This window comes from Monodon monoceros, unplaced genomic scaffold (genome assembly GCF_005190385.1).
Source record: "Monodon monoceros isolate NGI ecotype Baffin Bay Population unplaced genomic scaffold, NGI_Narwhal_1 Super_Scaffold_6, whole genome shotgun sequence".
Lineage (NCBI taxonomy): Eukaryota > Metazoa > Chordata > Mammalia > Artiodactyla > Monodontidae > Monodon > Monodon monoceros.
Window position 1 is genome coordinate 43329976 of NW_021703783.1, and position 22903 is coordinate 43352878.

The 22903-nt window shown below is 40.0% G+C and overlaps 1 protein-coding gene and 1 pseudogene across 13 annotated transcripts in view; both read right to left on the minus strand.

Moving 5' to 3' along the window:
* R3HDM2 (R3H domain containing 2) overlaps positions 1 to 22903 on the minus strand; it is a 155231-nt gene that overhangs the window by 94114 nt on the left and 38214 nt on the right. For 12 of the 13 annotated variants that reach the window (XM_029205967.1, XM_029205956.1, XM_029205960.1 and 9 more), the window contains exon 2: positions 18631 to 18693. The exons of the other annotated variant lie outside the window; for it this stretch is intronic. The gene's annotated coding sequence lies outside the window, so the exon portion shown is untranslated. The remainder of the gene's footprint in view (positions 1 to 18630; positions 18694 to 22903) is intronic. 13 annotated transcript variants of the gene reach the window in all.
* On the minus strand, positions 14811 to 18653 carry LOC114886166 (annotated as a pseudogene).

Sequence of the window (22903 nt, forward strand, 5' to 3'; positions counted from 1 at the left end):
TGCCTCACCCATCTTTAGAAGAAAAATTGTATATGTCTCTTCATAACTGTGCCATTCAACTTAAACTACAGAAAGACCAGAATGCACTTGGAACAGATGAAGTTTGTTTGTTTGTTTGTTTTCAATTCTTTTCTGGTTTTTTTTTTGGCCATGCATCATGTGGGATCCTAGTTCCCTGACCAGGGATCGAACCCATGCCCCCTGCAGTGGAAGTGTGGAGTCCTAACCACTGGAGGGCCAGGGAAGTCCCTTTTTTTTCAATTCTTAAATTCCCTAGAGTCTAAGAGTAAACACGAAATAGTATTTTCAAAGGAGAAACAGACTGGCTCATTGAAAACAAGATCCAACTGAAGCACTTCTCCAAGCATGACATAACATAGTCAGACTAGCTGTTTTCCATACCTGCTCCACTCAGCAGACAGTAAGCCATCACGTCCTTTCTCTGTAAATCCACACTTTCTTATTGTTGACAAAGGACAGTATGGTCAAATGTACCTGGGTTTGAGTCCTGATGCTAGTACCACCCTTGGCTGTGGTAAAGAAAGCCTATTCTGGGTCTTGCACTTTAGACAGATCCACTCTGACCCTCTTCTAACCTGTCTATCCCCTCAGGGTAAGATCCTCATGGGACCAAGGGGCCATAACTACCTGAAGCCCCCGACTCTGTCACCTGCAACTATATTCTCTGGATTCTAGAATGCCCCGCCCAAGAAGTCCCAAGCTCACTTCCAGGGCCTTCAGTGGATCTCTTCTCAAACTCTGTTTTGCGACAGGCAATACTCATTGTTGTTCACATTCCATGGTCTGAATGGTGGGCAAGGGACAGATAATGAGAGGGGTGTAGATGGAGACTAGACCTAGAGGGTATCCCTGTACTATCCCATCCTATCTCAGAACTTTGGGGAGTCCAGGAATTGTGGCCTTCTAGGTCATTATGAAAATATATCTAAGCAGGAGGAAAGAATTATTTTCTAACAGTTGTTTTTAACATCCTGATTTATAACTTAAATATCTAGACACATGGAATATGTGCTTCCATTCATGCTTTTGCCCTGGGACTTAAAACTGTTAGGAGCAGGTCTGCCTGCTATAGCTATATCACACACCAGCTATGTGATCTCAGAGTAGTTATCACCTCTGTAAGCCTCACTTTACTGACCTGTAAAATAAGCAAGTTAAAATCTCCTTCACAGGATTTTAATGCAATTAAATAATTTTCAAAATTATTTTTCAGGGTGCCTGATGCACAGCAAATCTGTGACAAACTGAAACTATTATTTATTATATGCTCCTCGATCACTCTTCTCCCTAGTATGGGCAACGTTGGTACTAAAAGGACAAAGAAGTAGAGCCAATTTCTGAGAAACTACAATCGAAACACAGCCATCTGTAAGTCTCATTTTAAGGAATTCTGCATTAATTCCATGGAAGTCTGATGGCATTGATTATTTTTCTTATAACCACTTCTCCCACTAAAATGTAAGCTCCATTTTTCTAACTACACAGGGAGATGAATGTTAACAAAACTTATTGTGGTAATCATTTCTCAATATATGTGTCAAGTCATTGTGCAGTACACCTTAAATTTATACAGAGCTATATGTCAACTGTATCTCGATAAAACCGGAATAAAAATGTAAGATCTATAAGGGCAGGGATTCTTCCTTTTCTTTTCATTGCTATATCACTTTCAGTTCCTGGCACAACGAATAAACCATTGTTAATAAACCATTAACTACAAAAAGCAAGTATGGAGTGGTTATCTGATACCCCAACATCAATATCATATGTAAGCAAGCCTGGTATAATCAGAAAGTGTATTATTTATATATGGCTACTCCCTCTAATTTCAGAAGTTTCCTTAAAAATGAAATTAATTGAAACATTAGAGTATGTCTTTAATGTGAGGATATTTTTGCTCTCTTCAACTTTGATTCCTTACCTGCCTGCACAGAGATACTAATAATACTCAGTAATTTCACACGTAATCCTACCAGAGAGGATAATTCAATTAACTAAATTATACTGAAGCTCTTGTTTTAGGCTCCAAATATGATGGGATATAATAGAAAGATATCCAAAAGAGCAGGTCAGGGAAAAGGCACCTTTCTTCATGTCTCTCATGCTTTTATCCGCAACCCCACTGAATCTGGCATAGGTCGATCCTATCAACTCTTAAGAGCTTCAAAGCAAGTCTACAAACCATATCCTACACCCCATTACGTTCTCAAAAACATTATTATGGTTTTTAAATTTTCTTAAATCAATCCATTTATCTCTCTGATGAATGCTCATTTTCAAACTAAGGGTTAGAACATTGTAGCAGAAGTATGTAATCTTCTATTCTGAAACAGACTGAAATAACTTTGACAACATTATACATAACACTTTCAGATAGACAGAATGATGGCTGGTAAAAAGACACCTCAGCAGCATATCCTGCATAACTGAGAATTAAAAGTGTGTCGACAAGGGGGACCTGATGTGGCTGTGCTTTCTGATTCACACAAATCCCCAAACTAGGCTGGGTGCTTATTTTAATAAAATTATATCCTCCACATTGGTCTGATTCCATCTACAACATAAAGCATCATCTTAAAGAAAAACTACTTTTGGTGACTTCAAAATACTATTAGCAAAAGACAAGTATGATATTCCTGGATACTGGCTAAATAAACTCGCAATAGCCCTAAATTCCATGACTGAACTTAGATTAACATAACTCCTCCCTAAACTAAATTTAAAGCTTTCTTTGGGCTTCCCTGGTGGCGCAGTGGTTGAGAGTCCGCCTGCCGATGCAGGGGACGCGGGTTCGTGCCCCGGTCTGGGAAGATCCCACATGCCGCGGAGCGGCTGGGCCCGTGAGCCATGGCCGCTGAGCCTGCGCTCCGCAACGGGAGAGGCCACAACAGTGAGAGGCCCGCGTACCGCAAAAAAAAAAAAAAAAAAAAAAAAAAAAAAGAAAGACACAAAAACCAAAAAGTTCCAACACATCCTATTCTAGACCAAAATTACAAACCTATAAATGTCTAGACATGCCTCAAGGTGTGTAATTACTAAAGCTAATTAGCATTCTCAAAATTAAACATCCACAGCAATGCTTAAGGGATGGGGGGAGGGCAGATGTATCTAACAAATAAAGAAAACAGGATTCTGGAATTAACCAATGTAACTTGCTAGGAGAATAAAAATGATTATCAGCTTCCTAAGTCTCAACTAAAATGTGAAACTTTTTGTTGCTATTATTCACTGGGAAGGTAGGAATTAATTGGGCAGGAAGCTCAGAACTATGATATTAATTTCATAATAATGATAACATTGAAAGATCCTTTCATTCGTACTAAAAAGATGGTGTTTTAAAAGAAAACACATTTTTAAAAATCTATAGTAAATCATCTTTTTCTATAAGATCACAACACTAGAGTTGTGCCATATAATTTTACCTCTAATATTCACTTACCTTTATCCTAACAAAGACTATAAATATGGGATCCTGGGTAAAAAAGATTCAGTATTCTGCACAGTATAGTTTTTAGAGATTTGATTTCCCCACCTGCCACTTACAAGCTGTGTGATCTTGGATAAGTTACTTAACCTCTTGGTGCCTCAGTTTCCCTTATCTGTAAAACAAAGGTTAATAATAACTATCTCATGGGGTTGTAAATATTAAATTGAGTTAATATACAGGTAAAATGCTTAGATACATGGAAAATATTTTAAATAAATGTTAGCTATTATTTTGTTGTTGTTATTTAGTCTCCTCTAAACCAATACAAGATCGGGGATACTATTTTTTAAATTTGGAAGAATATAGAAATATTATTATCTGTTTTATAGTTTCTCTGAAACTGAGGTCTTTGCTTACATAGAATGAACAGAATAAGTAGGTCCAGAGTGACATTAGGTTTTAAGGCCCTCAACATGCATTTTCCTTTTAGAAATAAATATTCTGGGATGCAGACTAATTTTCCTGTGCCAGAGGAATGAAGCTCCCTTCCTGTACCTACCAGGAAAATCAATGGTGCAGGAGACAAATAAGTAAATTCTAATATGTTAAATGCTAGCTAGAGCTGCTCACAAGGTTAAGTGGAAATAGAAGGAACAGTCATCTAAATCACACTGGAGGAAATGCTTCCAGAAGGAGGGGATGCTTAAGCCTAATAATCCTCAAGGACAAACAGTATGTAGCCAAATAGGGAAGTGGAGAAACAGACTTAGATTCCATATATAACAAGTGGATGATTTGAGGAAAGTTACTTCATCTCTTTAAATCCCAGTTTCCTCATCTACAAAAGAAAATGGTAAAAGTACTTCTTTTGGAAGACTGGGTAAAGATTAAATGAGATAATATATGTAAAGTACTTAGAACAGCGTCAGGAACATAGTGTGAACCCAACCGTATCACTAACACAGATGTATGGGTCACCATGATGCTTTCTCAGGACTGCAAGTATTGCGTAAAGAACGCTATAGTATAAGGTACTCACAGAAAAGTGTTTGAAGAAGAAACTAGAGGTTAGTGGAAACAGGATCATAAAACATCTTGTGTACTAACTAAAGCAATGGGAAACTTGTAAAGGACTTTCAGAAAGTAGTTATATGATCATATTTCTATTTTAGAAAGATTACTTTTGCTACAATGTGGATGGGTTAGAAAGAAGATAAAATAGAGGCAGAGATACCAAGTAGGGAAAATACGAGATAAGCATCCTGGCTGTAGAATGAGGGGACTCTGACCCAAGAGGCATTAAGGAGGTAGAATCATTAAGACTTGGTGACACAGGAGATATGTGTGATGGTTGGGAGAAGAGAAGTCTAAGAGTACACCCAGGCAACCAGAGAGAAAAGGAGTTACCAAAGTGTGGCCTGGGACCCCTGGGAATTTCCAAGACTTTTTCATGGGATATGCAAGGTCAAAACCATTTTTATAATAATGTTAAGACCTTATTCACCCTTTTCACTCTCATGCCCTCAAAGATACACAAGAGCATTTTCCAGAAGCTACATGACATGTAATATCACAACTAACTGAATGAAAGGCAGATACGAGAATTCATCTGTATTCTATTAACCCCAACACTAAATTATTTGCAAAAATTAAAAACAATGACACATTTCTCATAAATTTTGTTGCTGTTGTTATGGGAAATAAGTTTTTTTAAATTCACTTTTACGTTAACATACAATGGATTTATTATCATTTTTAAATGAATTAATGTTTTTTAAATTTCTCAGTTTTAATTTCTAATACATTAATATTGATAGTTATAAGCTACATAAAACAAAAGCTCTTTTGGAGGCCTCAGTAATTTTTAAGAGTACAAAGAGATTATGATACCAAAAAGTTTGAGAACAATTGGGGTAGACATTTCCACCACTGAGATACGAATACTAAAGGAGAAACCAGTTTGGAAAAAGAAAAGATAATAAAGTTCTGTTTAAAACATGGTAAATGTGATGTGCCCACAAGCTGACATAATCAAAGTGCCCAACAGGCAGTTACACTGATGGAACTGGATATCTAGACCACCAAACTGTGACAGAAGTCGAAACCTTGGATTTTAAAAGGAGAGTGCATGGTGAGAACAGTGTCAGATTAACTGCAGAAAAGACTAGAGAGGTGAGCATAGGCCTCAGGACACACCAATATTTAAGGAATAAAGAAGAGGAAGAGAACTCCATACAGAGGGAAAGTAAGAAAAATTAGAAATAAAAATGAAAACTAAAGGAGCATATCACTAGCTATATAATTGAAGAGAAAGCTGTTCAGGGCTTTGAAGAAAAGCAGAACACCAATCCATCATTAGTAATGCCAGGGAAAGACAGAAAAGATAAATGAAATCCAGTATTAACTCAAAACTCTCATTTTAGCCAGGAGTTTCAATTTCTTCTCATACAATACTTTTTTCTTATCCGAGTTACTCATAAAGAATGAAATGATTTCAGGTTCATCTTCTTTGCCTTCTTTGTTCACCCTCTGGAGGAAATGCAAACAAAAAAATAACCAAAAGAATAGAGATGGAAAGAAAAGAAAGATCCTGGATGAAATATATGAAGGGAACTGACTGAAGCAGTGACTCAAGGAAGAGGCATTCATTCATTCATGCAACAAATACTCTGTGAGTAACCATTCTGTGCGAGGCATCATGATACACACTGCTGAAAAACAGCTGACTAATAATATACCAAGCTATGCCCTTGTTCATCAGCAGAAACAATAGACTGGGAATAGAAATAAAACTTTCCTGATGAGACTAGCATAAGCAGAGGCAGCTCTATTCTAAAGGTGGCTCTAGCAGATTCCCAGAGCTCAGTTACCTAATTACTGAAATGTGTCCTAATTCCACAAAATAACTCCAAAGAAATATTTTCTTCAAGTGTTTGACAGCTACTAGCCACGTGGTCCTGTGGCAATACTTATCTCTCTGAATTTTTACATAGATAAGCACAGCTTTGAAATGCAGAGAGAAATCTTTAAGAAACACTTTTATACATATTAAATCACCATTAACTCTGAGATAAGCTCCAAAACTAATAATAAAGGTCAAAGGAGAATTACCTAGCTAGATGTACCTAGGCTGGAAAAGGCTGCTTTAACTGGTTAACTCTACCCTTTAAATAAAGGAAAATGTAATTTTAAAAATATGGTTATTCTTTTAAGGAAAGGACTATAAAGATAAGAATAGAGAAAAGGCATTTGAAAACACCCAGAATCTAGCCTTAAATTCAAAGAGAATCCTGAACAGGAAAGGATATATCATCACACACAAGCTGTCACAAAAATCTTTTCCCACCATCATTGTGTGCTATGGTAGCTGACCTATTTCTAGCTCTAAGCCTGTATCTATCTGATTGATTGGCAAACCTCCGAAAGTAGCTGGGCTTCAAGAGACACTGAAGGACATCAGGAGCATCTTTTTGTCTGAGTTATATTTAGCCTCCATTCCCACCTCATCCCCCACCCCACCCTTTTTTTAAAACAACTTAAGAAAGGAAGGAATTTGGGGACAGTAGTTAATAACAGTGGATGTTTCTAATGTTATTGAAAACTCTGGGGGTTGGGGTGGGGATCTCACTTCTGACTAACTTGGAATAACAGGGATGATATTTATCTTCCTGGAAGAAACAATAAAAAACCAGACAAATGTGTGAAACACCGGTGTTTAAGACACTGGACAACATGCAATGAAGGACAATGATTCCTCAGAGATGGGAAACAAATAAGGTAAGCTCTATGATTACCAAAGTTTAATGCCTAGGGAGAGTTTCCAAAAAATGTCAAAAGAGGGAGTCTAAGGGGAACCTAGGCATGCTCCAACATGCTCCCTAAGTGGAGAACACAGGAGTGAAAGTCTGAGAGAGCAAAGGAGTCTAGAGCTCACAGAAGACAGTAAGCCACAGAATGGAGAAATATCTGCAAACCACATACCCAACAAAAGACTTGTACACAGAATATATAAAGAATTCTCAAAACTCAACAGTAAAGAAACAAACAATCCAAATAGAAAACAGGCAGAGCAGGGCTTCCCTGGTGGCACAGTGGGTTAAGAATCCTCCTGCCAATTCAGGGGACATGGGTTCGAGCCCTGGTCCGGGAAGATCCCACATGCCACGGAGCAACTAAGCCCATGCGCCACAACTACTGAGCCTGCGCTCTAGAGCCTTCAAGCCACAGCTACTGAAGCCCGTGCGCCACAACTACTGAAGCCCGCGCACCTAGAGCCCGTGCTCCACAACAAGAGAAGCCACAGCAGTGAGAAGCCCACACATCGCAACAAAGAGTAGCCCCCGCTCAACGCAATAGAGAAAGCCTGCGCGCAGCAACGAAGACCCAACACAGCCAAAAATAAAATAAATCAAATAAATAAATTAAAAAAAAAAAAAAAGGCAGGGCAGCTTCTCTGGTGGCGCAGTGGTTAAGAATCCACCTGTCAATGCAGGGGACATGGGTTCGAGCCCTGGTCCAGGAAGATCCCACATGCCGCGGAGCAACTAAGCCCATGCGCCACAACTACTGAGCCTGCGTGCGCGCCTAGAGCTGGTGCTCCACAACAAGAGAAGTCACCACAATGAGAAGGAGCCCACGCACCACAGCGAAGAGTAGCTCCTGCTTGCCGCAACTAGAGAAAGCCCGTGCCGCAACTAGAGAAAGCCCGTGCAGCAACGAAGACCCAACGTAACCAAAAATAAATAAATTAATTAATAAAATAAAAAAAAAGAAAATGGGCAAAAGACATGAACAGACATATTCAAAATCATTAGCCATTACAGAAATACAAATTAAAACCACAATGAGCTATCACTACACACCTATCATAATGGCTAAAATAAAAAATACTGTTTGGAATTCCCTGGTGGTCCAGTGGTTAGGATTCCATGCTCTCACTGGCAAGGGCCTGGGTTCATTCACTGGTCAGGGAACTAAAATCCCACAAGCTGCACAGCATGGCCAGAAAAACCGAAACAAAACAAAAAAACTGTCGATACCAAATGTTGGCAAGGATGCAAAGAAACTAAATCACTCATACATACCTGGTAGGAATGTAACATGGCAAAGCCACTCTAGAAGAAAGTCTGGCAGTTTCTTATAAAATGAAATATTCAATTACCATGCCACCCAGCAACTGTACTCTTGGACCTTTATTCCAGAGAAACAAAAACTTATGTTTACACAAAAACCCGTATGTGAATGTTCACAGTAGCTTTATTCATAATAGCCTAAAACTGGAACCAATACAGAAGTCCTTCAACAGGTGAATGCTTAAACAGACTTGGGATAGCCATACCATGGAACACTACTCAGCAATAAAAGGGTACAAACTATTGATACACACACACACATATACAACTTATATGGACCTCAAGGGAATTATGCTCAGTGGGGGCAAAAATAAGTCAACCTTAAAGGGTTATATACTGTATGATTCCATTTAAATAACATTTTGAAATGACAATATTATAGAGATAGAGAACAGATTAGTGGTTGCCAGGGTTACAAGTTTATGAGTGGGGTGGAGGGAGGTAGGATAGGAGTGGTTATAAAAGGGCAACAAGGACTTTGCTGGTGGTCCAGTGGTTAAGACTCCACGCTCCCAATGCAGGGGGCACGGGTTTGATCCTTGGTCAGGGAACTAAGATCCCAGATGCTGTGTGGTGCAGCCAAAAGAAAAAGAAAGGGCAACAGGAAAAATTCTTATTTGAATAGAACTGTTCTGTACTTTGATGGCTGTAGATATACAAATTCACACATGATGAAATTCCATAGAACCACACACACACACACACACACACACACACACACAGGAGCAGATGTAAAACTGGTCAGATATGAATAAACTCTGAAGACTGTACCAATATCAATTTCCTAGTTTTGATACTGTCCTATAATTATACAAGCATTACCACTGGGAGAAAATGGGTGAAAAACACATGGAACATGTGCAGCTTCTTATAAATTATACTTATTTCCTAATGAAAAGTTAAGATAACTGACTGAGAAACAATCAGATTATAGAAATAGTAAAGAAAGATGTTTAGAAAGTTATTATAACTGTATTCCATATATGCAAAAATCTGAAGGAAAAAGTAGGCATGTTAGAAGAAGTAAAAAAATCTCTGATATGTTAGAGGTAAAACTACACTATGTAAGACTAACAGCAGATTAAACAGAATACATCAGGGGAAAAAACTAAATAAAATGAACAAATTACCAGTGAACTATGGAATAATTTCAAATTACCTAATACATGTGTCAGTGGTATCTCCAAAGAAGAGAGAGGAAAAAAATATTACAGAAACAATAACTTAAAAGTTTCCAAATTGGAATAAAACTATAAATACACAGATCCAAGAAGCTCAAAGAACAAAACACCTTATTACCAAACTACCTAAAACGAGTAATACAGAGTAAATCTTAAAAGTAGCCAGAGAAGGGGCTTCCCTGGTGGTGCAGTGGTTAAGAGTCTGCCTGCCAATGCAGGGAACCTGGGCTCGAGCCCTGGTCCGGGAAGATTCCACATGCCGTGCAGCAACTAAGCCCGTGCGCCACCACTACTAAGCCTGTGCTCTAGAGCCTGAGAGCCACAACTACTGAGCCCACATGCCACAACTACTGAAGCCCGAGCACCTAGAGCTTGTGCTCTGCAACAAGAGAAGCCACCGCAATGAGAAGCCGGCACACTGCAACAAAGAGTAGCCCCCGCTCGCCACAACTAGAGAAAATCCGTGTGCAGCAACAAAGACGCAATGCAGCCAAAAATAAACAAAATAAATTAATAATTTAAAAAAAGAAGCCAGAGAAAAAGGACTTATTATCTATAGAGGAACAAAGATGAAGATAACAACAGAATTCTCGCTGGAAACTATTCAAGTCAGAAGACAATGGAGTGGTATCTTAAAGGACTGAAAGAAAAAAAAAAACTGTCAACCAAAAATTCTATACTCACAGAAAATATCTTTCAAAAATGAAGGCAAGGGCTTCCCTGGTGGCGCAGTGGTTGAGAGTCCGCCTGCCGATGCAGGGGACACGGGTTTGTGCCCCGGTCCAGGAAGATCCCACATGCTGCAGAGCGGCTGGGCCCGTGAGCCATGGCCACTGGGCCTGCGCGTCCGGAGCCTGTGCTCCGCAACGGAAGAGGCCACAGCAGTGAGAGGCCCGCGTACCGTAAGAAAAAAAAAAAAAGAAGGCAAAATAAAGTAAATAAAATAAAACTTTTTTATTTAAAATAAATAAAACTTTTCAGACATACAAAAGCTGAAAGAATTCATCACCAGCACACCTGTACTAGTCCTTCAAGATGAATGAATATGATAACAGATGAAAATCTGGATCTACATAAAGGATTTAAGAGCATAAGTGGTAACAATGTGGGTAAATAGAAAAAACTCTTTCTTCGTTATTTAAATATCTTTTAAAAATACTCAACTATTCAAAGCAAGAATAATTTAAAATATATTGTACAATTTACATATACAATTAAATGTATGACCAGGAGGGAAGAAACAGAAGTATAGTATTGTAAAATCTTATACTATACAAGAAGCAATATAACATTTCCTTGAAGCAGAATGTACGGCCCAGGGAAAAATGGCAGTCAACAGAAACTCACTTAGGGAGCCCAAACATTGGATTTAGACAGACTTTTAAAATAAGATCAGCCATTTTAAATAAGATCAAAAAAGGAAAGAGGGAGGGAGGAAAAAAAATCAAAAAAGTTAAGATAACTATGACTAAAGTACTAAAGAAAAAGTATGAGAAAAATATCTCACCAAAAATAGAATATTAATAGAAAGACAGAAATTACAAAAAGGAGCCACAAATGGAAATTCTGGAATTGGAAACTACAATAATGGAAATGAAAAACATCAGTAGAGAGTTCAACACAAGACCTGAGCAGGAAGAAGGAATAATCAACAAACTTGAAGCTAGGTCAATTAGGCTAGATCTGTCTGAGGAACAGAAAGAAAAAAGAATAAAGAAAAATAAACAAAGCCTCAGAACAAAGCCTAACAATTCATATTGGAATTGACAGGAGAGAAAGGGAAAGAAAGGATATTTAATGAAATAATGGCCAAATTTTTCTCAAACACTAAATCTGCAAATCCAGGAAGCTCATCAAAAACCATGGAGGTCAGAAGGCAATGGGAAGATTTATTCAAAGTGCTGAAAGAAAAAGACTATCAACCAAGAATTCTATCTCCAGCAAAACTATCCTTCAAAAACAAAGGAGAAATTAAGACATTCCTAGATAAAAATGAAAGAACTCATCACTAGCAGATCTAGTCTATAAGAAATACTAAAGAGAGTCACTCAGGCTGAAATAAAAGGACTCTAAGGCAGTATCTCAAATCCAAACAAAAAAATTAAAAGTACTGGTAAAAAAAAAAAAGTAAAAAAAAAAAAGTAAAAAAAAAAAAAAAAGTACTGGTAAAAGTAACTATATAGGTAAATGTAAAAGATAGTATAAATAAATGTTTTGTTTGTAACTCTTTTTGTTTATCTGATTTAAAAGACAACTAAATAAAGCTATGATTATAAACCTGTGTTGATGGGCACACAATGTAAAAAGGTGTAATTTGTACGTAATAGAACAAAAGAGAGAAGAGGGAACAGAGCTATACAGGCACAAAGCTTTGCACACGACTGTAACTGAGTTGGTATTAAATTAAACTACATTGTTATAAATTAAGATGTCAATTGTAATCCCCAGGACCACTAAGGAAATAACTCAATTTCATAAAAGGAATCTGCAAAAGCCCATAAATAACATCCTGCTTAAAGACTGAATGCATTTATCCTAAGCTCAGTAACAAGACAAAGACATAAACTTTTGCACTGGAGATTCTAGCTAAGGCAATGAAGCACTAAGAAGAAAGAAAAGGCATCCAGACTGGAAAAGAAAAAGTAAAAAAGATCTCTATTTGCAGATGACAAGATCTTGTATCTAGACAATCCTAAGGAATCCACTAAAAACTAATAAACAAGTTCAACAAGGTTGCAAGATACAAGGTCAATATACAAAAATTGATTGTATTTCTATATACAAGCAATGAACAACTCAAAAGTGAAGTTAAGGGGGGAAAAATTTACAATAGTAACAAAAATAATACTTAGTTATAAATTTAACAAAAGAAGTGTAATGGGGTAGGGTTAAAAAATGTAACTTGTATATTGAAAATCACAAACTATTATTGATAGAAATGAAATAATATCTAAATAAGAGTAAATCCATCCTATGTGCATCAATTGGAAGACTTATTGCTAAGATGGTAACACTCCCGAAACTGACCTACAGATTCAAAGTAATCCCTATCAAAATCCCGGCTGGCTTTTTTTTTTGCATAAAATGACAAACTGATCCTAAAATTCACATGGAAATGCAAGGGACCTAGAATAAACAACATAATCTTAAAAAAGAACAACAAAATTGGAGGACTCATATTTCCCAAGTTCAACTAAACTACACAAAACTATAGTAATCAAAACAGTATTGTAGTGGAATAGCATTGAAAGTCCAGAAATAAATCCTTACATTTATGGTCAACTGATTTTTGACAAGGGTGCCAAGACAATCAAATAGGCCAAAGACAGTCTTTTCAACATGCAGTAATGAGACAAGTGGATATCTATACATAAAAGAAAAAGTTGGAACCATACCTCACACCATACACAAAAATTAACTCAAAATGGATCATAGACCTATGTAAGAGCTAAAACCATAAAACTCTTAAATAAAAAAATAGATCAAGTGGACTTAATCAAATTTAAAACTTTTGTCTGTAAACAATACCATCAAGAAAGTGAAAAAACAACCTATGGAAGAAATATTTGCAAAGCATACATCTGATAAGGAACTTGTACCCAGAACTCTTACAACTCAATAATAAAAAGACAAGTTATCCAACTTTTTAAAAGGCAAAGGATTTAAATAAATATACATTTTTCCAAAAAAGATATGCAAATGGCCAATTTGTACGTGAAAAGATGCTCAACATCACTAGTCACCAGGAAAATGCAAATCAAAACCATAATGAGATACTATTTCACATCCACTAGGATGGCTGGACTCAAAAAGACAGACAATAAGACGTTCGATGATGATAGACAAATTGGTGCTCTCGAACACTGTTGGTGGGAATGTAAAATCATGCAACCACTTTGAAAGCAGTTTGACAGTTCCTCAGAAAGTTAAACATAGTTACCATATGATCCAGCAATTAGACTTCTAGGTTTATAGCCAAGAGAAATGAAAACATATTTCCACACAAAAACTTGTACATAATTGTTTGTAGCAGCATTATTCACAGTACCCCAAAGTGGAAACAACCTAAAAGTCCACTAACTGACGAATCGATAAACAAAATGATATATCCACCACACAACAGAATATTATTCAGCCATAAAAAAGAACAAAGTACTGGGAGTTGCCTGGTGGCCTAGTGGTTAGGATTCCAGGTTTTCACTGTCATGGCCCAGGTTCAATTCCTGGAGGGGGAACTGAGATCCTGCAAGCCACTTGGCGCACCCAAAAAAAAGAACAAAGTACTAATACATGCTAAAACTTGGATGAACCATGAAAACATTATGCTAAATGAAAGAAGCCAGTCACAAAAGTTCACATATTGTCTGATTCCTTTTATATTATATATCCAGACTAGGCAAATCCATAGAGACAGAAAGCAGATTAGAAGTTACCAAGGGATGGGGGAAAGAGAGAATGGGGAATGATTAGTTAATGGACATGGGGTGGTTTATGGAATAATGAAAAAGTTTTGGATCTAGAAAGTGCTAGTGATTGCAGAACACTGTAAGTATACTAAATACTAATGAACTGTACACTTTAAAATTGTTAATTGTATGCTACGTGAATTCACGTCAAAAAAAAAAGAAAAAAATAAAGAAAGAAATTAACTTGGAGGGAAAAATAAAGTATATGTCCATACAAAGATTTGTACACAAATATTCATAGCATAACTTTATCTGTAACTGCCGAAAACCGGAATAAACCCAAATGTCCATCAGTAAGTGAATGAATGAACAAATTGTGTTATAGCTATACAAAAGATCACTACTCAGCAATAAAAAGGAATGAACCATTGATACATGCAACAACACAGATGAATCTCAAAATAATTAGCTTGATAAAAAAAGCCAAATCAAAAATAAGTAAACATGAGCGTATACACTTTATGATTCCCTTTATATAAAATTCTAGACAATGCAAACTATTCTATAGTGACAGAAAATTGATCAGTGGTTGCCAGGAGACCACAGAGGTTGGGAGAAGGATAACAAATGAGGATAAGAAAACTTGTGGGGGTGATAAATATGTTCATTATGTCTTTTTTTTTTTTTTTTTGTATTCCATTGTTTATACCAAGGAATGAGTGAGAAATCCATCCAGGGAATAGTTTCAGAGAGCAAGGATTCATAGCTTTTCATCTTGAGCTGATAACACTTCGTCAGTCTTCCACCTGGCTACATACCCCAGGGTAGAAAAACCAACATGTGTCTCCAGCATACGTCTTGCCCTGTTCTTCCCAGGAAAAAACAAGGTTTAAGTGTGGATTTAAGGCTCCTCCCCAACCTGAGCGCTCTCTGATCACTGACCTCAGTCGTTCCCTATCTGGCTAAATCCCAAGATTGCTTCTAAGGATTGCTGCAAAATACTCAGGCTTCTTCCCAGACCCACCATCTCAGAATGCTGGGCACGGAGCCCAAGACTTGCTTATTCAACAAGCCCTACAGGTGAGGCTGGTGCACAGCCATGTGGGAATCCTGGTCTACGTTCTCGCTACTAAACGTGATCTGAAAGTCCGCAGAATCAGCACCAACCTTGTTTTAATACAGAATCCCTTGCCCTACTACAGACCTTCTGAATCTTACCAAGATGTCCCGATGATTCTTATGCAAATTAAAGTTTAGGACTCCCTGGTCTCTGTGCTGTCTAGACGCAGTGCCAAAACTCTGCAGTCTGCTCAGGTGTGTGGTCTGATCAGATCACGTAGCACTGGGACTTCCAGGGGTTAATCCTTGTTCCTTTCCAGTTTTTGGTTCTTTGGAAAAGATGGAAAGAATAATCCAGGAAACAGCCCTTTAGGACTGGTGAAAGAGAACATCACAGCCCTGGGCACTGTCGCTGCTTGAGTGCTTCTTCCACCAGATCACAGCTCCAGCCACCACAGCTCCAGTGACCACCAAGAGAACCAGGCCAACAATGATGCCATGAGGACGGTGGGCTGAAGAGGTTCGGCCTCACTCTGGTTGTAGTAGCCGCACAGGGTGTTCAGGTTCACTCGGAAAGTCTGTGCGTGGTGCTTGTAGATCCGCGGGTTCCGATCCCAATACTCCGGCCCCTCCTGCTCCACCCATGGCGCCCACGTCTCCATCCTCGGATTCGGGGCGTCGCTGTCGAACCGCACGAAATGCGTGTCGTCCACGTAGCCGACAGAGATGAAGGGGGGCTCCCCGCGGCCAGGCTGAGACACCCCGGTGTAGAAATTCCTCAGGGAGTGGGAGCCTGGGGGCAGGGAGGGGTGAGACTCGGCCCGACTCTCCTCCCGGAGCGAGTCCGGGTCCCAGGTGTTGGGGCCGGGGGGGGGGGGGGGGGGGGGGGGGGGGGGCGAGGGGCTTGTGAGACCTTCATTATGTCTTGATTGGGGCGACAGTTTTACAGTGAACACACGTCAAAACTTAACAAATTGTACGTTTTAATATGTACAGTTTACTGTATGTCAATTATTAAAAGCCTCAATTAAGCTCTTTTTTGAAAAATATGATAGGGCAATGTACGCATGCTGGCAACTCAATAATTGACAAGGTAGTAATAAAGCGGTTTTACTTTATCTTGCTGAGTGTACAGGCAACTCTTGGCAACATTAAACATGGAGAACCACTCAAAGTAGCATATAAATTTGAATTTTTGTAAACTTAAAACTACTCCCATGACTTCCCTGGTGGCGCAGTGGTTAAGAATCTGCCTGCCAATGCAAGGGACAAGGGTTCGATCCCTGGTCCGGGAAGATCCCACATGCCGCAGAATGACTAAGCCTGTGCACCACAACTATTGAGCCTGTGCTCTAGAGCCCACGGGACACAACTACTGAGCCCACTTGCCACAGTTACTGAAGCCTGCGTGCCTAGAGCCTGTGCTCCGCAACAAGAGAAGCCACCGCAATGAGAAGCCCACACACCGCAAGGAAGAGTAGCCCCTGCTCGCTGCAACTAAAGAAAAGCCCACATGCAGCAACGAAGACCCAACGCAGTCAGAAATAATAAATAAATTTTTAAAAATTAAACAAAAATACTTCCAAGGGGGACTTCCCTGGGGTCCAGTAGTTAAGAATTCGCCTTCCAATGCAGGGGACATGGGTTCGATCCCTGGTCAGGGAACTAAGATCCCATATGCCACGGGGCAACTAAGGCTACGCACCACAACTACTGAGCCCACGCGCTGTGCAGCCTGCACACCACAGCTAGAGAGAAGCCCGCACGCTGCAACGAAGAGCCTGCACGCTGCAACTAAGACCCAATGCAGCCAAATAAATAAATAAATAAAATGAAAAAAAAAAAAGAAACTTCCATTAACCTACAGTATAATTTCAGAGATGCTCAATCTTCATTTTTGACTGATTTTCAGTCGGTAGTGCTAGACACCCTGCCAGTTCCGGCAAGTACTACAATTAATGTAATCTGTAAACAAGCATTTAGATACACCAAAAAAGCTCCTACAAGAAACCCTAATAAGGGTTCCTTAAACGTGAAAATACTTGTGAATAGTATCTCAAGCATGATGAAATCAACAAAAAACCCTCTATTATCTATATTAATCACCTCTTAAGAATTCCCCAATTATAGATATCTACCTTTTGTAGATATTTACTCAAAAAATATAAACTATTGCAAAACTTTTTATCTACTTTCTAAAAAGTTCAAAAAACTTTAAGGTTAAAAACCCTAAGCTGGGGATTCCCTCGTGGCGCAGTGGTTAAGAATCTGCCTGCCAATGCACGGGACATGGGTTCGAGCCCTGGTCTGGGAAGATCCCACACGCTGCAGAGCAACTAAGCCCATGCACCACAACTACTGAGCCTGCACTCTAGAGCCCGCGAGCCACAACTACTGAGCCCACATGGCACAACTACTGAAGCCCATGCACCTAGAGCCCGTGCTCTGCAACAAAAGAAGCCACTGCAATGCGAAGCCCGCACACCGCAATGAAGAGTAGCCCCCGCTCGCCGCAACTAGAGAAAGCCCGCACACAGCAACAAAGACCTAACACAGCCAAAAATAAATAAAATAAAATAAAATAACCCTAAGCTGAATTTTTCTTTACCAAAAGATATTTCCACTGTTTTAAAGACAAACTAAAAGGACTTGCCTGGTGGTGCAGTGGTTAAGAATCCTCCTGCCAATGCAGGGGACAAGGGTTCGATCCCTGGTCCGGGAGGATCCCACATGCTGTGCAGCAGCGAAGCCCATGCACCACAACTACTGAGCCTGTGCTCTAGAGCCCACGCGCCATAACTACTGAGCCCACGTGCCACAACTACTGAAGCCTGCACGCTCTAGGGCCCGCCTGCCGCAACTACTGAGCCCATGTGCTGCAACTACTGAAGCCCACATGCCTAGAGCCCGTGCTCCGCAATGAGAAGGCACCACAATGAGAAGCCCGCCACACCACAACGAAGAGTAGCCCCTGCTCACCGCAACTAGAGAAAGCCCATGCACAACAATGAAGACCCAACACAGCCAAAAAAAAAAAAAAAAAAAGACAAACTAAAAGCATGACGTATTCAGCAATGAGGAAAAGTTATGGAAATGAGGGTGAAGTACAGCCAATCAAAACCATTTTACATTCATGATATTTATGCCAGGTAAGAAATGACATCACCTAACCCAAGCTACCATCATCTCTCACTTTGACTATTACAGTAACCTTTTTCCATTTTCTAATTCAGATGAATTCAATCTTGATATACTGTGAGTCTCAATCTCTTCATCTATTAAATGGGTGCAGTAACACTCCCAACCTTATGAGATTGTGTGAGGATTAAATGAGATCAAGGGTAAAGCACTTAGTTTGTTGCCTGGCACATAAGAAGTATTCCATAAATGTTACCTATTATTACCTGAATAAATGTTCAGCCTCCATGAGTCCAGTGCTGGAATGACGTCACATATAAGTAACAAGTCTAACCTCCAAAAAAAAACAAAACAAACAAAAAAAAACAGGTAAGTTAAAAGCAATTTCAATCTTAATATATTGAGACTCTCAAAGAAAATAAAAAGAGATCTATTTCAAATCAGCTTCTTAATATCTTCTTTCCCAATTCCTTTTGCTCACAATATTTCTTATAACCCTACATCTTGTGCTGAACCCTCTATATCCATCCCTACTCTCTCAATTCACAATAAAACACTATTCATTTGGCTCTTTTCCCCTCTGTTGATCCCCTCTACTTATAAGCAGTTCCCGGTCCACTTTCTAATACAAACAAATCATCCAGTCTTACTCCTTGAAATTCTTCAGCTGTTTTTTACCCATTATCCTTCCACACAAGACAAATCTAGAAACTGAGCTAGCAGATCTAGAATATCTCTTCGTAGGTGCAAAGCAAAAGTCGAGAGGCCAGAGACTTATTTCTACTCATAGAAGAAAATTCTGTATCACAAACACATAATTTAGTATCTCCTCACTCCAACTGCAATCTTTATTATTATTGCTCTTACGGGACTCTGAGGGCTGGCTGCTGCTTAATCCACTTCAGCAACCCAGAGTGCTACCACCGGAACCTTTAATATGCGCAAGCCAGCCTGTGTTCCTGGAAGCCCTAAAAAACCTAAGCTTCCCTACGTTCTACACAGTGAGGAGTATCCCTAACTTACAATTTTGTCTTATAACTCTATCCTGTGGATATCACATCAGAAGTCCACCTTCCCAATATCTTAAACAGATTTCTATGAAAAAGCTCTTCTAGTTTTTTTGTGGCCCCTTCCTCTCAGGGTTTTGGCATTAGAGACGTATGGTAGTTTGGTTAGGATTGGGAGGCATGACCAAAGGATATTGCCCTTCCCCTTTTCACTGCCAATCTTGGTCCTGAAACATGGCTGCATGGTGAATTTTTTCCCCAGGAAATGCCTTGTTCTCCCTCATGCAAAGAAATTACTGGCTGGGCTGCCTTTCCCTACAGGCCCTCAAGTCATGCCCAGATGTGTGGGATTTTTAAGCAAGCAAAGTAGGTTCAGGCTGAGAGCCTTGCCACACCAAAAAGTCACTCTCCAGCTCTGAGTCAGAGAATCAAGAACAATGTAATTCAAAGCACACACTAGTACTTATTGCTGTAATGGTTTTCTTGCCCTATCTGCAATCTTATCAAAATTAAAAGTGAAATGCTTTCTGAAAGAAGTTGAATTCCCTTCTGCCGTCCATCCTCTTTTACCTCCATATAATTGCAGTTTTTTAATGAAATGCAATAGCCTCTTAACTAATCATTCTACTTCTGCTCTAGGCACTCTGCTATCTGTTCTCCCCAGAGAATCAAGAGTGATTTTTTTTTTCCCCCCGGTACGTGGGCCTCTGACTGTTGCGGCCTCTCCCGCTGCGGAGCACAGGCTCCAGACACGCAGGCCCAGCGGCCACGGCTCACGGGCCCAGCCGCTCCGCGGCACGTGGGATCCTCCCGGACCGGGACACGAACCCGCGTCCCCTGCATCGGCAGGCGGACTCCCAACCACTGCACCACCAGGGAAGCCCGATTTTTTAATTGAAATATAGTCGATTTACAATGTTATGTTATGAGTGATCTTTTTAACATGTAATTCCGATCACTTAGCTTCCTTGCTCAACCAGCTTCCTTCCACCAGTGGCTTCCATCATCCCAAGCAAGGTCTATAGAGCCTTATAAAATCTGGCCCCTGCCTACTCTTGAACATCCCAAACCACATACTTCCCACAAGTCCTTTGTGTTTGTTTTCCCTCCTGCCCAGAACAGTTGTCTTTCATCAGGAAATGCTGGTTCTGCCTCCCTTCAATTAAGAGTTCATATGTCACTATGAAGAGGTCTGACCAACCAATGCGAAGTATCCCCTTCTCCCTTACTCTCAAATCACATCATCATATCAATTTTCTTCATAGCACTATACTCCATAATTATCTTATTTATTTATTTGAAAATTGTCTATCTTCTCAAGCAAGAATGTAAGCTCTTTGAGGGCAGAAATCTTATGTGTCTTGTTCATATGTGCCTCCAATGCCAAATAGTGTCTGACACATAATAAGCACTGTAACAGTTTTCTAATTGTTTGCTTCATTTACAAAGCCAGGTAATACCTCTAAGGTGTTACGTTTTTAAAAACTTATTTCTAGGGCTTCCCTGGTGGCACAGTGGTTGAGGGTCCGCCTGCCGATGCAGGGGACACGGGTTTGTGCCCCGGTCCGGGAAGATCCCACATGTCACGGAGCGGCTGGGCCCGTGAGCCATGGCCGCTGAGCCTGCGCGTCCAGAGCCTGTGCTCCGCAACGGGAGAGGCCACAACAGTGAGAGGCCCGCGGACGGCAAAAAAAAACAAACAAACAACAACTTATTTCTAGGGACTTCCCTGGTGGTGCAGTGGTTAAGAATCCACCCACCAACGTAGGGGACAAGGGTTCGATCCCTGGCCCGGGAAGATCCCACATGCCGCGGAGCAACTAAGCCCGTGCACCACAACTACTGAGCCTGCGCCCTAGAGCCCATGAGCCACAACTACTGAGCCTGTGTGCTGCAACTACTGAAGCCCGCGTGCCTAGAGGCCATGCTCCGCAACAAGAGAAGCCACCGCAATGAGAAGCCCGCACACCACAACAAAGAGTAGCCCCCGCTCTCTGCAACTAGAGAAAGCCTGCACGCAGCAACGAAGACCCAACGCAGCCAAAAAAACAAACAAACAAAAAAAACCCAAAAAACTTATTTCTACAGCCAATAAAATGGCCAGGCTTCAAAACCCTATGTTCTCTTCCTCATTCTAACAATCTGCCTTGTATTCTCAGAAAGCTCCCTTCCTTTCTCTGAAGGTAAAATTTGCCCTCAGAAAATTAAGATGGCAATCTTATCTGCCAACACTTCTCTAGGTCTGTGGGTTTCAGATCCAATGTTCTCAGGCAGCAGCAATTACCAGAACTCTGGCTACTAGTATTGCACTGAGGAGTGCCTCACGTACCAGAACCACCGGGCTAATATGACGAAGCTGCAAACACCTGTGAGAGTACCATAGTTAATAAGAGTTCTGTGAGGCACTCCCAACGCATTAAAGATTACCTCACAGGAGTAGGAAGATTTAGTTCAGTCATCTGACTAGTGGCACATTCTACAAAGCCTTAATGACCCTGTCACCAGAAAAACAAATACTTTGTCCTAGCCTTCTAATCAACTGCATTTAGCAACCAACATCCATCTTTTGCAATAAAATGCCACCTCTGAGTTCCTATTCCTATCAAATTATCACTGGTTTGAGCAATAGATAAATCAGAAACTACAGTTAACAAATCTACTTGTCTGGCACCCAAGACAATTAATTAAACTTACTTAGTGACGCAGAATAGCCTCAGGTCACCTGGAGACAAGTTTTAAGATGCTAACAACTGTAACACTTCGGCACATCAAAATGGCTATAATGTGAAAAACGGCCACATGCCACTTCCAATGGTGCACCTATACTGAAAGTGACTTTCCCCCTCCAAAATAAATAATGTTTAAAGTCAGCTGAACCTTGAAGAATGACTCTGACTTTTCTCTAAAATAAGGGCTATGACAGCTACCTTAAGAGAGGCCCAATAAACGCAGGGTAAGGGGCTCATTGTGCTGACGTTGCCACCTCATCTAGGACTTGAGCTGATTCATCCTGATGGGCTGACAGGTCACTAAGATCTGCACCTTGCCCAAGATTCTTATTTACTTCACATATAAAAATACTGTCTACTCAAGACAACTGCAATCCAGACACCTTCTCCTGATAGGGAGGCTTTCCCTTCCTGACTTCACTGAGCACCCTGGAAAAAAAGTTGTCATTTCAGGCCCACTTCAGTAACTGTGCATGACTAACAAGGCATTGAAGGGCCAGGAAGAGAGCCCATAAAATGACCAGAACGTTAAGTCTCAGCAATTACAAAAAAAAAAAAAAAAAAAAAAGGATTTAAAAAAAAGACCAAAATCTCCTGGAGAAGACACTAATCTCTCCAGCATTAACAGATGTTTGGTACTATTAACGTAATTTGAAAAGCAGTAACAAAGTCAAGACCTGAAAACATCTGGTCCTTGGCCATACCAAGAAATCACAGAAGACACCCTTTAACCAAGTAAGCTGTGTTCTAACATGAATTTCAAGAAGAAAGACAAGAAGAGGCAATTTTTAAAAATCCACAAA